This window comes from Polypterus senegalus, chromosome 13 (assembly GCF_016835505.1).
Source record: "Polypterus senegalus isolate Bchr_013 chromosome 13, ASM1683550v1, whole genome shotgun sequence".
NCBI classification, from domain to species: Eukaryota; Metazoa; Chordata; class Cladistia; order Polypteriformes; family Polypteridae; genus Polypterus; species Polypterus senegalus.
In genome coordinates, this window is record NC_053166.1 from 85566588 (window position 1) to 85585216 (window position 18629).

Below are 18629 nucleotides of genomic sequence, written 5' to 3' on the forward strand. Positions count from 1 at the left end.
GCCCTCAAACTCACACGTGTGTGACATGACCCCCCCTCAGCCCAGACCCATCAGGTCAGGTGACCTGCATCGAGAGGTCGTGGACACGGGAGAGAGCATCTGCGTTGGCCTGCAAGGAACCCCTCCGATAAGTAACACTAAAACGATACGGTTGAAGATCCAAAAACCACCTAGTGACGCGAGGATTCGACTCCCGATGAAGGGACATCCACTTTAAAGTGGTATGGTCCTTCACCAGAGTAAATTCCCGCCCCAATAGGTAGTACCTCAATGATGTGATAGCCCACTTAATCGCCAAGGCCTCGCGTTCCACCGCAGCATACTTAGTCTCTCGGTCTAGCAGCTTCTGGCTTAGATACATAATGGGGTGTTCAGCACCATCAACACATTGGCTCAGCACGGCACTCAATCCTGTGGCCGATACGTCGGTTTGGAGAATAAAAGGAATAGAAAAGTCACGAGATTTTAACAAACGTGCTAAAGTAAGGGCCAATTTTGTCACAGAATGCTTTATCCACCGATTCATCCCATGCCACTTTTAAAGGTGCCCGTTTCTTTGTCAAATTAATAATAAATAATAATAATAATAATACATTTTATTTATATAGTGCCTTTCCCATGCTCAAGACACTTACAAAATATAAGAAAGAATGGCAGGGTATACAGTATATAGCATAGTACAACCAAATAAATAAATAAAGAAGATTAAGACAGTAAATTCAGAGAAAGCCTAACAGACAACATAATTGATGGCTTAGCACACACACACACAGGTTACATGAGCATCTTGACATGGAGGTAAACTGAGAGAAGGGGAATGAAGTCAAGTAGAGCCTTCCTAAACAGATGAGTTTTGAGTTGTTTTTTTAAAAGAATTCATTAGTCAGCTGATCTAATTAATTTGTAGGTCATTCCAGAGTCTGGGCTCTACAGCTGAAGGCCCTGTCACCCATGGAGTGTAGATTAGTGTGGGGCACAACAAGATTGCCAGAATCAGAGGACCTTAGTGGCGGCAGGCACATAGTGATGGAGAAGGTCACTGATGTAAGTTTGGTGCTAGGTTATTTAAGGCTTTGTAGGTTATTAGTAGGATTTTATATTCGATTCTGTAAGACACAGTGAGCCAGTGAAGACGGAGCAGGATGGGTGTGATGTGCTCGCTGCTGCTGGTTCAAGTAAGGACTCTTGCAGCGAGTTTTGAATAAGCTGGAGCTGTGATATAAGATTAGAAGGGCACCTGCCAGCAGCGAGTTACAATAATCTATGCGGGATGTGATAAAAGCATGGACAAGTTTCTCAGCATTAGAAAAGGAGAGGAAGGAGCAAACGAGGATATGTTACGGAGGTGAAAGTAAGAAAGTTTCTTAATGTGATTTATGTGGGGAGTAAGAAAGGGAGGAATCAAAAATGACACCAAGATTCTTTGCAGTAGAGGCAGGTCTGATGAGATCACCACCAAGATGGACTGGGAAGGAGCTCATTTTATTAAGTTGCATTTTAGTCCCAATTTGCAGGAGTTCAGTTTTGTTGCAATTTAATTTTAAAGAGTTCTGCTCCATCCAGGTTTTAATTTCACTAAGGCAGGTTGTGAGCTGAGAAAGCTCTGATGAAGTTCCACTTTTAACATTGAAGTAGAGTTGAGTATCATCTGCATAAAATGATAGCCCAGTCCATAGCTACGAATAATATGGCCAAGGGAAGCATATAAATACAGAAGAGAAGAGGGCCAGGACAGAGCCCTGAGGAACTCCTTGTGTGACTGGCGCCGAGCTGGATCTGCTGTTGCCAAGACTAACAAACTCTTGCCTATCAGTCAGATAGGACTTGAACCACTGGAGGGCAGTGCCAGAGATACCCAGCATGTTCTCCATTCTGGACAGTAGAATGTCATGTCTGACAGTGTCAAATGCTGCACTGAGGTCTAACAGAATTAATATGCTGGTTTGTCCAGAGTCTGCTGCCATAAGCAAATCATTGGTTACCCGTAGCAGAGCAGTTTCACAGCTGTGCTGCACCCTGAAACCAGACTGAAAGGGTTCCATCAAATTATTAGTGGTTAAGTAATTGGTGAGCTGGGAGGCTACAACACGCTCAAGAGCTTTTGACAGGAAAGGTAAGTGGGAAATAGGCTGGAAATTGTTAAGATGGTCAGCATCAAGACCAGACTTTTTTAACATTGGGGTTACAGAAGCGATTTTAAAAGTGAGCGGCACAGAGCCAGTGTCAAGGGATGAGTTTATTATTGTTGTAACAGTCGGGATTATGGCATGAAGGCAGGATTTAAGTAGTGTGCTGGGGATGGGGTCCAGTACACAAGTAGTCGGCCTCATCTTACAAAGCAGGTTATTAACAAACGCAGATGTGACTGGTGAGAACTTAGAGAAGGAGCTGGATGGAGTGGGAAAACAGGGAGAGATATAAACAGATGATGTATTTATGTTAGTTGAATTATTTAGATCTTTAATTTTGTTACAAAAAGTGGAGGAATCCTCACAGACTTCAGTAGAAGAGGTAGTTGGGCCAGATGCAGGTTCAGTAGTTTATTAACTACAGAAAACAAAACCCTTGGGTTATGTGGCCACTTTCTATTATTCTGCCATAGTGGGTGTTCTTAGCAGCAGTTAGTGCTTCTCTGTAAGCTCTTTGGTGGTCAGAGAAAGCCTGGATGTGCACGTGAGGCCAGTCTTACGTGACATTCTCTCAAGCGTCGGCCAGCTGCTTTCATAGATCGCAATTCTGAATTATACCAAGGAGCTGAACGTTTAAAGGAAACCTCCTTATGTTTTAAAGGAGCTGTTTTATCTAATGCTGAATGAAGGGCTGAGTTATAGTGGTCAACAAGACTATCTAGTGTTGACGGAATAGGTGCAGACAGTAAAAGATCAGAAATGGATCCAGAAAGGATAGAGGGACAGATATTTTTAAGGTTTCTGTAAGAAATTTGTCGTTTACAGGTAAGAGGAGGGAAAAGGCAGTGAGACAGTGAAAATACTGCTTTATGGTCAGAGAGTCCCAAATCAGTGCTGTAAATGTTGGCAACAGATAGTCCAGAAGTGCAGATCAGATCCAATATATGACCACCAGAGTGGGTGGGAAAATCAACATGTTGTGTCAAGTCAAAACAGTCCAGTAGGGATAGGAATTCATTTCTCAGTTTAGATGTAGTAGTGCCAATATGGATGTTGAAATCACCAAGAAGGATAATTCTCTGAGAGTAAGAGCTTAGATGGGATAAAAGTTCAATCAGATCAGATAAGAAGGATGCATTGTATTTTGGGGGACGATAAAGAACAATGAGTGAGACAGGACCTGTTTCCGTTATTAGTTTAAGAGCCAGGCACTCAAAAGACAGTAGACAGTCAATTGGGATTCGTTTTAATATTTAAGTCTGCTCTGATAATTACCGCTAGCCCACCTCCTTGTCTAGAGCTGCGAGGTTCTGTATGGAAAGTGAAACCAGGTGGAGTCGCCTCCGTGAGAGACGTCAATTCGTTTGGTTTTGCCAAGTCTCCGTTAAACACAGTATATCAAGTTTGGTGTCAGTGATGAGTTCTGACAGAACCAATGCTTTGCCATTAAGAGATCTCAGTTAAACAGTGCAATATTAGTTAATGAGGCTTCTTTTGCACAGAGCCATGAACAGGGTTTATTTCCACACAATGTAAATTTGGCACACTGACACTTCTATTTCCAGGGCCATGAGAAGGAAGGCTTATTCCTGAGCAAATGCTGCCGGTTGTCTTTTCATTCGCAGCCTGGCAGTGGCGGCGACCTGACCCGTGATGAATATATTTCGGGCGCTGCAAAATACCGATGTCTTTAAGGATGTTCCAGTCAGGCCATTTGCTCTGGACAAGCTGTTTAATAAGAAGGAGTTTGTCATGAGAGTATTTTAGCATGATACTGGGCAATACTTATCTGAAAAGCAGTGGAAAAGCAGCACAGCACAGCGTAACCGGTAGGGCAGGCAGGTGTGGTAGCATAGATGAGATGAGCGGCGATAGCAAAGCAGCAGAAAGCATAGCAGGAGGAGGTAGCAGGATTTGGAGGTTCCAATACATAGCCACAAACAGTAACGCTTGGTAATTTCATGCATGATCGCCCCGGAGCCATAAGCCAGGTTAGTATGAGCATCAGATCAGTTCCCAGTCGTAGAGTACTATAAAATGAATCGGGAGCAGATCAGCATAACGAATATAATCACGGAGAGAGATCATCCCAAGTTCATAGATCGCCAGGTACAAATAAATGTTCGTAGGTCTCGTCCCGCGATCCACAGACTCAGCTGTTCCCAGTCAAAGAAGAGTCCATAAAATCTGTAAATATTAAGACAAATCCATGCAATTCAAGTCGGCTGTACCCACGAACTTTACGTACAATAAAAGAAACAAAACAAGCGCGAGAAGTGTAGAATTAAGGCGGATTTTGTGAAAAGTGTTGTTAACAGGGAGGAGCGGCAGCAACTTACGTGCGCCAGTGTCCCATCACCTGTTAGAATGTTGATTAGATAAGGGTGTAGCAATTTCAGAGAAATGTGGTACGAAATGGTGATAGTAACCAGCCAATCCCAAAAATGCTTGTACTTGCCGCTTATTTATCGGACGGGGCCAATTTATGATGGCATCAATTTTAAGACATTGTGGTTTAACGACAAATGCCCCCCACACACACTAGGTAGCCTAAACATTTCTCTTAATTCAAAGAAACATTTCCTTGGATTAATACAAAGCCCTGATGACGCCAGCGTGGAGAGTACCGTTTGCACCTGCCATACATGATCCTTCCATGTGCTGGAATAGATGACGACGTCATCTAGGTAGGTGGCACAATAGGAATTGTGAGGCCATAACAGTGTGTCTACCAGACGTTGGAAATTAGCTGGTGCCCCGTGCAAACCAAAAGGAAGGACCCTGTATTGCCAATGTCCGCTGGGTGTACTAAATGTGTTTTTTTTCTTTAGCAGAATCCGTTAAGGGAATTTGCCAATACCCTTTTGTCATGTCAAAGGTAGTTAGGAATTGAGCGTTTCCTAGTCAATCGAGTAGATCATCTACTCGCGGCATCAGATACGCATCAAATTTAGAGACCTGATTGAGTCGTCAAAAGTCATTACAGAACCTCCATGACCCATCGGGCTTAGAAACTAAGACAATTGGACTAGACCAAGGGCTATAGCTTTCTTCGATAACCCCTAAATCCAGAATTCGTCTAATTTCCAACTCCACTTCCGCTTTCTTTGCATCCGGGAGCCTATATGGTCTCTCTCTGACAATCACTCCAGGGTCTGTAATAATAATATCGTGCGCAGTCAATGTAGTACTTCCAGGTACCTCATCCACAACCTTAGGTACAGAAAAGATAGCTATTTCGAGATCTTGTCGCTGCTCGGGTGTCAGATCGGAACCAAAATTAAGGTGGGCACAGGACATAAAAAGTGAACTGGGCTGTCCGGAAGAGGGATCGGGCTCCCTTTCCTTCCACGGTTTCAGTAAGTTGACATGATGTACTCTTTCGCTCACTCGACGATTAGGTTAACTAAATAGTCGATGAGTCCTTTCCTTTCTTTAATTTCATAAGGTCCTTGCCAATGTGCTAGCAATTTAGAATGGGAGGTTGGGACTAGGCGGCACGGTGGCGCAGTGGTAGCGCTGCTGCCTCGCAATTCGGAGGTCCGGGTTCGCTTCCCGGGTCCTCCCTGCGTGGAGTTTGCATGTTCTCACTGTGTCTGCGTGGGTTTCTTCCGGGCGCTCCGGTTTCCTCCCATAATCCAAAGACATGCAGGTTAGGTGGATTGGCGATTATAAATTGACCCTAGTGTGTGCTTGGTGTTTGTGTGTGTTGTGTGTGTCCTGCGGTGGGTTGGCACCCTGCCCAGGATTGGTTCCTGCCTTGTGCCCTGTGTTGGCTGGGATTGGCTCCAGCAGACCCCCGTGACCCTGTATTCGGATTCAGCGGGTTAGAAGATGGATGGATGGTTGGGACTAATACCATAACACGATCACCCGGGACAAATTCCCAAATGGTGGTGTTTCTATTGTAATAATGTGACTGCACCGCTTGTGCTTTCTCCAAATTCTCCTTTAGGATAGGTCTAATCTTTTCTAGCCTATCGTGTAATTGCATGATATATTCAAGAATATTTGAAGTAGGGAATACCTCCTCCTCCCATCCTTCTTTTAGCATGTCCAAAAGTCCCCTGGGATGCCTTCCATATAATAATTCAAAAGGAGAAAACCCTGTTAAGGTTTGAGGATCTTCCCGATAGGCAAACAAAACGAGAGGAAGCAACTGATCCCAGTTTCTTCCGTCCTCGTGAACTACCTTGCGTAACATCTGTTTTAATGTCTGATTAAAACGTTCTACCAGCCCATCAGTTTGGGGATGATAAACCAATATTTTCAGATGCTTTATCCTGAGTAATTTGGCCACTTCCCTGAACGTTTACTAAGCCCAAATTCTTATTAGGTGCAGTTACGTTATTACCGCTGTTAATTTTATTCCAATCCCTTCCTAATATTACTGGAAAAGGGAGATTGGGTAATACAGCCATGGCCATGCCAGTTATTTTATGATTCACCGATACCACACATCTGGCTGTTTTATAATATTTGATGTCCCCATAAGTCAATTTCAGACTAGTTTTTATTTTAGTCCACTGTTGTGGTAATACCTAACGGGTAGCAACAATGGAAATGTTGCTCCCGGAGTCAAACACTGCCCTTAACTTTCTGCCATTTATAACAACCGCACCTGTATATGAAAGAGACAAAGGATTAGTCACTGTGGCACAATACCTTTCTCCCTTTATTACTGAACAATCCATAGGCTCGTAAGCACAGTTCGGGGAGAGATATCCGATCTCCCCACACTTGTAACAGCAGGGAAGACAGGCTTGTCTGTCCCTTCTATGAACTGCATGTTCGGGAGTTTGTCAGGGGGGCTCAGGGACTGCCCCACATATTTGTTGGGTTCGGCAAGAGGTCCATTCCGACCACCCAGATTTACAGGCCACCCAATGACGCTCCACTATTTTAATCAAGGTGTCCATGTACTCGAAGTTATGTTTACGGACCTGCTGGGCGATGAGGTCAGGGAGGGCATGTACGAACATTTTGCACACTAGAAGCTCAGCCAAGCCATCTTGTGTGAGGTGTTGATGTCGGGCCGTAGCCAGTGACACACCTTTCCCCAGGCTTCAAATCCCTGAGTTCTCAATGGCCTTTCGGGGTCAAATTGCCACTCCCTCGACTCTCTCGCCTGTTGTTCCGGTGACACGCCGTAGCGCTTAAACACAGCTAACTTCAGAGCATCGTAACCGGCAGCCTGCTCCTCAGTTAAGTCGTAATAGGCTCTTGTGCCGTCCCCTTCAAAAAGGGAGCCAGTTGGTATGCCCATTCCGACCTCGGTCAAGCATTACGCTTAGTGGTACGTTCAAAATCATCCGACTCAGTTAAGGTAGTCAACTGAATCGGCTGCGACCGAGCCCCCTCCGTCCATACACCAGGAAGAGAACGAGCCTCAGCTTCTGCCAATTCTCCCATCTGGATTTTCAGGGCCATAGTATTCAGTACTATGTTGAGGTCTTGTTGTTCTGACATGTTGAACAAAGATCCTGCTGACTACGCCAATTGTGATAAAGAAGATTCTCCACAAAATAGAAAAAGTTTTGGGGATCGTCCCCATATATTGTCGTCCAGACAATTGAAATAAAGAGATTGATTCAAAATGACTTTGCAGTACAAAATGAACAATTTACTGTAGACAAAATGGCGTTTATATATCAGAATGTATGATGGGAGAGGAAATGGTTGGCCAGAAATGACGATTGGAGGCAGGAACACGGAACCAACGTCATCAGGAGTTGACAGAAGTAATGGATCATGGAACCAGAAGTGACGTCAACGCGGCCATTTTGAACCCGGAAATGGAGAGGTTTATTTTTCTTCCAGTTTTTTGTAGGTAGAAAGAGATTCAGGTAAGTACCATGTGATAGTCCCTTGTCTCACGATATTTCACTCACCTTTGGGCTCTTTGACTGCCTCCAACTCGCACGTGTGGGACATACCTAAATCCTTCCCCAGTGTTCTCTTCAAATCAGTTCCAGATAAAAGTAATCCTTTTAATCCTTAATCCTTTTAATCTTAATGAGAATTTTGAGGAGTCAGAGAATATTTAAACAGTAATGAAGACTGGAGCTTAAAAAGAATGTATATGCCAGGAGGAAATGCAGAGTTTACATTGTTGGAATCAGAAGCTGGAACCAAAACACCACTTGAGGCCAAAACAGGGAGACAACATAATCAAATGTAATGCAGTCATCTACAAGACCTAATTAAGTCTATTTAGTAAAATGAGTTACCCAAAAGCGACTGTCCATTATCCTCTACAACAATGGTTTCCAAACATTTTTTTTCATTGTGGCCCCCAAGGTATTTCAAAAGTTTGCTTGTCACCCAAGAATAATAGTCTTGTGCAGGGGAGTAAAGGAAAAAAAACATGCTTACATCTACAAATATTTTTTGTAACTGAAGGGTATTCTGCCATTAGTAACACATTTGACTGATGAGATTTACCAATTTCTCGAATGTTTGGTTAAATGTGAGCCAATTTAACTTGCATTTCTTCATAATAGACTTTCTGCATTTTGATGTTTTTATAATATTTATGCTTTCCTCAACTGCTGGCTTAGCAAACGATGTATAAAACAATTGATATTTTGTTTAAATATTTGACCTGCTCCATTTTTCTTTTTCTCTGATCATAGTGCTTAGGGTATGCAGAGAATCCCATTTTTATGACAAACTCTATTTTCAAGTGTCACATTCATTTGAAGGGTGCTGCTTTGTAGTTTTAGTTTAAATATTTGTGCACAACTTAGCAAAAAAAGGTAAAAAATAATAATAAGTATAAAAAAGCACATATTTTACAAACATATATGCAACACCTAAACTATACAATAAGATAAGGGTGTTAACCAAAGGCCATCATAAGAAAGAGCAAATGGCTTGTACTAGGATAAGAGAAGAGAATGACTACACAGAGACTTTGAAAAAGAAAAAAAAAAGTTTGAGTTTTATATTGTGGTGGAGGCTTTTGAGCACTGGGTGGTGTACATGCAAGAACCTGTTAGACGGAAGGACAGGAAGAAGCCGTTATCGAAGAAGCAGTATAGTTGAGATTAGCATCACAGGCAAAGTAGCTCAGTTAACCTGCGAAGAGGCACGGTATACTTTGGATAGCACTCCATGTGACCAAGGGAAAGCTCCTCTGGCAACGAGGAAAAACAGCAAGTTTCACCCCATTTGAACGGACTAGCTCATGGAGTTTTGCCATGAGTCTGCCTGCAAGACGACTCCATCGTTTTTCCAAAGCATGGAAGTGCTGTTTTTGGACAATGGGCACTGATATTCACTTAGTTTATTTGTGAATACTGTGACCTTTTATGTTGGCTTCTTAGAGTGGAAGGGCCTTAACGTTTTTGGCCACCATGTTCCAGAGCGTCGACCAGGCCTGCAACGAGGGGAATTTGTGTGAATATTATTTTTATTTTGGTGGCCGCTGCCTTATGTGTGTGTGGGCCCCTAAAGTTGCTACGTTAAAGTGAGGTTTTAGTAGTTAAGTTTGCTCATATTATAGATTTGGTTATTGTGTTTTCTTTAACAGTGGGATGTTTTAAGTGCTGGTAGAAGCAAAGAGTTAAAAGTACATTTGTAAGGTTTAAGTACACTGCCTGAAGCTGTAGGTATTTGTTGCGAAGAGTAAATTTGTGTTGGTTTTCTAATTTCTGTAATCTATAATTTGTGGGAATTTTGATTGGACTTAACTATAAATAGTTTGATTTTTTTTAGATATCTTTCCAATATAGTCAATACATTTGTTATATTTTGGGAACATATTTGTATTGTGAATTGTGTTACAAGTTTCTAATTGTGAAACCGCTGGCAGCTTGTTACTGGGTAGAAGGTATTAGTTAAGGGATTCTAATTTATCCTCTAAAAACACGTATTTAAAATTAAATTAAATCAGCTTATGGAAACAGAGTTTACGAACTTAGGGCGCTTTCCTTTGGCTAAAGGGTAAAGAAAGGGCTACATAGCCTACTTAGATTTAAAATTAACTAAATAACTAATCAACTAAGAATGGTTGAGAATTGTTTTATCCACTAAATATTAAGGAAAGAGTGGCCTCGGCAGTCATATTTATACTGTCACTTCCTGTGATGTCATAAATTAAGGTCACATGATCTAAACATGACTGCCAATAATTAATAAAACAAGATTATAATCACTTTTATCTTTTAAATGGCATCTTGAAAAATTAGGTAAACATAGGAACTGGATTTCTCAAATAAAAAACAAGACAGTACAGTGGAACCTCAGTTTGTGAGCATAATTCGTTCCGGAAACGTGCTCGCAATCCAAAGCACTCGTATATCAAAGTGAATCTCTCCATAAGAAATAATGGAAACTCAGATGATTCGTTCCACAACCCAAAACTATTCATATAAAAATGATTAATACAAAATATAAGCTGCACTTTACCTTTAAAAGAATCATGGCTGGTGTGAGTTTCTAAACTCATGGTTTCCACTCAGCGGACGACACGCAGAAGAGCATCCCAAAGCGCAGTCTCCCAGCGAGGTAGCAGTTCGTCAATGGGCATCCAAAAGGCAGACATGCTATAGCGCCTGTCGTCAATGGGTCATACAAGGAGCATTATAAAGATCCTACAAGAAATAACAGCTGTTGCTGTTTCAAGCTGAATAAAGCTGGTGTTAAAGTACTGAGACTCAGCTTCTTGTTTTGGGGAGCAAGATGGGGACTCGACTTCACAGCGCACACACACACAATCACAATGCTGTAGTAAACAGTATACGCTCGCACGGATGTTGACTATATGAGTGAGGCACACAGACTCTGGACGGAGAATAGGAGACGATTGCCAGAGAGAGAGAGAGAGACGCGCTGGGCGAGCGAGATAAGGAGAGAGAGAGAGACATGCTGGGTGAGCGAGATAAGGAGAGAGAGAGAGACGTGCTGGGCGAGCGAGATAAGGAAAGAGAGAGAGAGACGCGCTGGGAGAGCGAGATAAGGAGAGAGAGAGAAGAGCCATCAGCTCAGTTGTGATCACATGACGCTCAGCAGACAAAGTGTATCCATACTACTCGTATTGCAAGACAGCGCTCGTTTATCAAGTCAAAATTTATTAAAAATTTTTGCTCGTCTTGCAAAACACTTGTAAACCAAGTTACTCATAAACTGAGGTTCCACTGTATTTACAAAAACTTGCACAAATACTACAATTTGAGCTACATTTGAATACAGTATATATACTGTATATATTCAACATGTATATACATATATTCAATATATATATATTGCACATGGGAGACAGTTTAAGGGCTTGGATGATGGCAGTTTTCCGTTGATCCAGAGGCTGGCTCTGTGTGATCATGGTCTCTCTTTTCTTCCCTCTTCAGAAAGGTACACTGATGGCTCTCTGCCTCTGATATCACTTCTGGGATCCCCCTGTTGTGGAAGCACATAATGGAGGGCAACAAAGGAAATGTTACTGCCGGAATCGGTAACTGCAGAAACCTTATGCCCATTATCAACCACCAAAGCATTATGTGGAAGAGAAAGTGGATTAGTAATGAAATGATTAGTCTCCTTGCAGCCAACTGCAGTCCTTCAGCCCACCAAAAGCAGAAAAGTTGGGGTTGGTATGGCCCTGTTCCCTACACTTTTAGCAGCGGTGAGGAGTTGTATGCCATTCCTTGGGTCACATCACCAGTTCTGTATCATGACCGGCAGGCTCTGAGTTGGCAACACATCCAGGACGGGACTTGAGGCGCTTAGTGAACCATTCCATACGCTCAACTTGTGATGCTGCATTATGTTACTCAAGATTCTTATGCTACTGTCTCTGGACCAGCCAGGTGAGATAAATGGAGAGGTGTTTATTAATGGGTTGCAAGTGACCATTTCCATGATGACTTTCGCAATATTGAATTTCAGTTTCCATCAGCAATATGGCTTCTCTAGGTCCAATACGCAGTCGTGGCATACCCTTGCCTGCTGGTCTGAGTTGATGCTGTAACAAAGCAGCACCTTGGCTTTTAGTCGGTCATGCCCTTTCCATATGTTCCCAGTGATGATGGGTGGCAGTGCATTTCAAAACCAATATATATGCCTCAATGTCGTCATAATGGTGCAGTGGTAGCAAAAACCTGAGACAGTCCCAGCTAGATCTCCTGCTGCAGGGAAACAAGAGCTGGATTACTTTCCCTCTGCTTCAGCAAGCTGGGTCTGTTGCTCTCCCAGCTGGTCTTTGACAACCTGGATCATGGAGTTAATGGCCTGAATGACTGCAGTAACATTCTGTTGTTCTGTCATCGTCAATCCAAATGGAATTATCCCAACTACGCCACTATAACTCAAGTCAAGACATCAGTATGTTGGGGCACCTTGTGGCAAACCACAGGTGAATGGAATTGCAAAAGAGCAAAACACAAGTAATTGAGTCGTCCTCAGACTTGTTTCCTTGTAAGAGGTGTTCTGGCAGGAAAAAGCAGAACCAGGTGGGAACCAGAAGTAATGTCGGGTCTTGAAGTGTCATTCTTCCTTTCTGCAGAGGGAGGAAAAGGGAGACACCACTATCATGTTGTCCCTCATTGCCATGAAACACAGTTTCCGTAGTCTCCATAGTTGTGAAACCATACTTGTTCTAATTCTAACATGTCTAATTGTATCACCTCTGCATTTGACTATATATAAGGACATACCTGTGATATACACAGTAGTATATGCTTAAGCAAACCCTTTGATAGTGTGAAATATAACCACCCAAAATATTGTGTTTAAAGGCTGGAAATGACCTTGGACAAGGAACCAGTCTTCTCAGTGCTTACTGATGCACAGACCCATATAACTTAATCAATTAACTTAATGCATATGTGGGAAATGTGTGAATAAAATAAAATGTGGAATACCTGGAGCAAAATCCATGCAGGCACCAAAAAAGCATGCAAGCTCAGACAGTGATCATGTACTGGACTTAAACCTAAGAGGCTAGATTTGTGAGACCTGCTAACAGGTTTACATTACGAACTGGTTTGAAGCTGTGACATAAGAATTTTAGTTACAATAAGAGTTAAGGTTCTTACAAATCAAATGTTATCAGATGGTTAAATCAAGGCAGCAGTCATATATACCGAGAGTCCCAAAAATGTATTCACACTTTGAATGATTATAAATACAATGTTTAATAAGACAACACTGCAAGTGGTGCCATTTATTTGAACTTTCTGCAAGAACATGTCATGCCACGCATTTGAGAGAAATTTGGGGATGAGGACCAGTTTTATTCCCAGCAGGATGGAGCACCTCCCCACTACCATCATGATGTAAATGCCTATCTCGATGAAAATCTGCCAGACAAATGAATCAGATGAAGATGTAGCCCTCATGTTCACCAGACCCAATGGCAATAGACCTATTTTTTATTGGGGTCATGCCAGAGATAAGGTTTCGCAAAAGCTCAACAATAAGTTGAAATCAGTCAATGAAAGAATTGTTCCCAAATAACAAATGAAAAGATTTGTTATGTTTGCAAATCCATTGATCTGTGTTATGAGCAGTGCCTGGATCAGAGCATCCACAACTTCAGACACTTGTGATAACTGATTCTACATCTGTCTTCTTTAATTTGAATTGTAAAATGTAGATGTATCTTAATAAAACTTTTATTTATAATCATCCATATTGTGTATACATTTTTTGGGACACGCAGTATAGTAGCCACAGACTGTCCAAGGTGGCCGGAAAACCTGGAGAAGCTGGCACAGACACAGCACTTTGATTGTGCCTCCCAGTTGCTAAAACCATATGGCCCGATGTGTATCCACTGACCAACCTTGAATTTGAACCTTGGTCTTCGGTTGGCTCATGGAGCCAGGGAATAGTGTAGCATGACCTCGGCTGAGCAGAGTCAGGAGGACTTGGGCAGTATGTGAGAGCAGGCAAAGGGTCAAAGCAGCTGGGAGTGTATGCCGTAACTGAACACCTGAGTGGCATGGCAGAAGCAGTGCTGAAGGTACCAATTGTCTTTTTTAGAGCCACTCACCAACAATTGTCGTGAGGTGGCTAATTCCATTTCTCTGTCTCTCGAATCCCCAGTTTATTAGGATATTTAATAAAAATTACATGCTCTGACTACTCAGTTTATGGCCAACCGTAAGTTTTAGATTAGATTGGATTGGCTTAGATTGGTTTTGCTGTTTTGCTTCTTACCTCATAAGCTTTTTTCTTCTCTTGTTTGAGAATTTCTTCGGTTCTGGTGCATCTCTGTGTTCAGCCTCATAGCCTCGGTTCTCTCAGATTGGGTTAAAACACTTGATGTTATTTTGGTAATTTATTAATCTGTTTTGATTTATAGAGGAGTGTCCAACTCAGCTTCATGAGTGTGTTGATGAATGTGCTTCTGAACAGTTTTGATCGGCGTGCCTTCTGTTATATCATAGTCAGAGTTTTACCTCTGCATCAAGTTCCTTTTCTTTGGATTCAATCTTTTTTGTGTTTGTCTCTTTATTATTTAGTAATTATTATTGATTATATTTTCTCTTTTTATGTTGTGATAAGTATTGTTTTGTTAATTAATGTTATTATGTTTCTGGGTTATGTTTATTCTGAGTTAATATATTACATGCCTTTGTGTGTTATAGGTCGATGCTCTGGAGTTGGGGTCCTACTGAGGTTACAGCTGAGAGACCACCCTCAGCCTATCTATTCAGGGCAGAGGATTAGTATCTCTCATGGATCATTAATGTGAAGAGACCCCTGCTTTGGCTTTTGTATAGATATGTGGATTTTTTGTAAGTGCTTCTTTTCATTTTCTGTTTTTTTAAAATATAGCTTATTTTTAGATTAAGAGTTTGAATTATAGGCTGGCTTTACTTTGTTTTTTTTGGTTTTGCATTGATTCACCTTTTAGGTGCATCTTTTTTTGTATTTTCTTTTTTCATTTTTGAGTATTCTTTAATATTTCTTTAATACATTTTCAAAGTTTTGTGATTGTGTCATAGGATTAATGTTTACCTCTCTGTCTTTGGATATTTATCAGATGAAGCCTTCCTTTGAGTTTGGGGAAAAGACTGATATTGATTTATGGGCCTCAGAGGAGACTGAAGCTAAATTTTGAAGGCGTTACTTCAGTTAAAGCTGGAGAGCTTGAAGGTATCGCAACACATTCACATATGTTCCAACATTAAACCTTTGCATGGCTGGAATTATTTGTGAACTACACATTGTACATTTTATCTGAAAGGGTACTGTTGAGGAGAACATACAAAGGTGCCCAGAACTGACTATCAGGTGAAATGAATGTAACCACTAGATTTTGATCTGAGGGAATGTAGGCTGGACAATAATAATTTATATGATTATTTGCAAGTACATATTAAATAGATCAAAGTGCAATGAACTGATAAATTGATAGCCAATGCTGATGCTTAACCCTGTGAGTTATGATTTGCCATCTCACAAACTCAACAGCAGGTTTTAAAAACAAAAGTTAGGCCAGAACACTCCAGTAAGGCCTAAAAACAAAAATCAGTCAGGCCAAAAACTCAAGAAAAAAAACTCCAAACTGTATGAGCCTACAAAAATTGCAATAGAGGGGATATTCTTTAGCGGTGTTCTTTAATATATTTAAAAGCTTTAATCAAAAATTTAAAAAAGTAAAACCAGAATAAAATATTTGAAAAGGGTCGGCTTACAGGGACATGTCCAAATATCAATGAAGTCAGGTCCATAATACAAAAACCAGAATCCAAGTTCCCAAACAGTTCATTAACAGAAAGTCAAAAAATACAACTGACTTAATCAACAAATTCAGCACCAAAAGACAGCCAAATAAAAAGAGCAGTCAATGCCTTATCAGCCAGCTGTAAGCACTAGAGTCCCATGAACACTTCTAAAAATGCCCACTGGAGGGGGGACGCTCATCAAAAAACCCTGGCTAGATTCAAATAGGACCATATAGAATCTTTATGAAATAAAAGATTTATTAAAATCTTTATTATTACAAAAATGTTCTGTAAATACATGAAGCTCTATAGACTACACAAGCCAAAAAGGAGTCACCAGCAAAGGTAATCCAAGGTGAACAAGTCCCAATATACAATCCAATGGCAAAGTTAAAAAAAAAAAATCCAAAGAATCAAAATAGCAAAGCACATCACAACCACAAGTAACAATCACCAGCCCATTTGAAATGAGCTGTCAGGAGCTGTGGGGTCTGTATAAGGTGGAGGGGAGTTCCTGGTGATGATTGGCAAGTGGTCCTACCTCTTGGGGGACCATCCACAAAATTCACAGAACATAATAAAGGCAGCTTACATACATAGACAAATTCAAAAATAAAGAACAATGCACTTACAGTGGAACCCCGGGTCACAAACGTCTTAGAACACGTACAAATCGGGTTACAACCAAAATTTTTGCCAAATTTTTGCATCTGTTCACAACCACACACTCAAGTGACAAAGAAGCCAGTTTCCCTTCCGGTTCGTACATGCTAATGATTTCCGCACATGTTCAGTATCTCCCTGTGAATTCGCTGTGAACTCTTTGTGCTCTATTTCGTTTCCCTTCCGGTTCGTACACACCGGTAATTTCAGTCTCTCCACAGTATATTGTTCTCGGTCAGACATGCATTGTGCAGAGGGACTTTACCTCAAAACTGTAATCTCCTCTCCACCCAGTTCCTCCTCACTTTCTTCATGCCAGAACTCGACTCATGCAAGGTTAGTTTTCTTGGTTATTTATGGTAAGTTTTTTTTATAAATTACGGATTTTTCAAATGTTCATTTTTTCCCCTGTGCTTAAAACTCATTAAAAAAAGTGTTTACAGCGAACGGTTCGTAAGGCTGTAGCGTGAACTCTTGCAATGTTAATTTTCTCTGTTGAAGGTTTTCTCAGTGTTATTCAATGTTTTTACATTTAGTTTACTATTACACTGTGCATTCTATAGTATAATTAACTATTTTTGTGCTTAAATATCTTTAAAAATATATATATTTTGTGATGGATGGCCAACCGTTTTATCGCCAATAACTCCAAGCCACCAGGTGGAGCCCTCCTTGCAGTATGGAGGTCCCAGAAGACCAGCAGGGCATCATGGACAATGTAGTTTTTATCGCAGCCCTGCTGGATGCCATGGGGCCACTAGGCACGCTGCAGGGAGGAATAACGGCTATTTTCCCTACGCCCTGGAAGCACACGTGGACAAGAGGAATGACATGCTTCCGGGTGAAGAAAGAACTTGTACCTGACCGGAAGTGATTGAGAGTCACATGGACTGAGGATTAGGAACACTTCCGGGCCAGGAGATATAAAAGGACTGTGGGAGCTGAGCTGGGTGGAAGGGTGGCAACGCGTCTGGGAGCTGGAGGATTGTTTATTGATTGTGTATTGTTAATTTATGAGTATAGTGGTGGAGAGTGTGCTTTGTGCACTGTGGAGATTGAATAAAGTCAATATTTGGACTTTTATCTGGTGTCTGGAGTCGTGGACAGGGGTTCAAGGGAGCGAGAGCGGCCCCATCTACCACAATTTACATATAGCTCGTACGGTCCGGAACGGATTAATTATATTTACGACCAAATCGGGTTGCGACCAGAGTAATGGAACAAATTACGGTCGTGACCCGAGGTTCCACTGTAATTGACATAAATAAAAGAATAAAGCATGAATTTGAACCCCAGCTAGGGAAGCAGTTCCTAACAGTATGGTTTCAGTCAAACATTTGCAACATCATGCGGCCCCACACCCTTAAACTAAATAAACAAAAAACAAGGAACAGCGCATATACATTTAATTACATAATGAACATAAAACAAAAAGGCATACGAAACAAGATCATATTAATACAAGAATGATATAGTACAAAAAGGAAGAAACCAAAGCAATATCCATTCACAAAATTCAAAAAATAATATAAAGAAAACAACAAAAGAAAAAAGAAACTTGAAAAAAGTAACTTGAACTAGGAATGAAACACTGGCTGATGCATAATATTGTGAAACTATATTACTATCCAAAGTTCCCTTTATATACAGTAAGTTAACTGAAATAATAAACAAGCAGACTGTGACCACACCTTGTTCAGTATTGCCTGCCACTGATGACCATAGAGTTGCCATTTCATGTTTCAGTCTTTAGCATTTCTAGAATACCTGCTACAGTGTACTGTTTTCATCAATACACAAAACTTGTTTTAAAATTGACTAGATAAGCAAAAGTTTGTCCACGTTTAAAGTATTGTACACTTTCAGCACAAAGTGGCTTATTCTGAGACTTTTTTGAAGTCTTTTCAAACTGTTTTTCTTTTTTTGGGGGATTTTTGATTGAAAGAGAGCTGAAAGTGATTGATACATCACATGTATTTGCATGTCCTTGAAAACAGTGCTAATTAATAGTTAGCATTTATGAATGCAAAATGTTTAAAAATTGGGACACAAGCATGATGAGACTTTTATTAAAATTAAGTGCAATAATAACTGGCTGCAGCCTGCAGACATGGCCTTTAACAGCCCCAGCTTTCCATGGCACTGACCATCCAGGCAACAC

At 41.1% G+C, this 18629-nt stretch overlaps 1 long non-coding RNA gene across 1 annotated transcript in view; it reads left to right on the top strand.

Moving 5' to 3' along the window:
- Positions 1-18629, top strand: part of LOC120543145 — a 51224-nt gene that overhangs the window by 23779 nt on the left and 8816 nt on the right. Inside the window, exons 2-3 of the long non-coding RNA XR_005636298.1 lie at positions 14723-14872; positions 15121-15233. This is a non-coding gene — a long non-coding RNA (uncharacterized LOC120543145). The remainder of the gene's footprint in view (positions 1-14722; positions 14873-15120; positions 15234-18629) is intronic.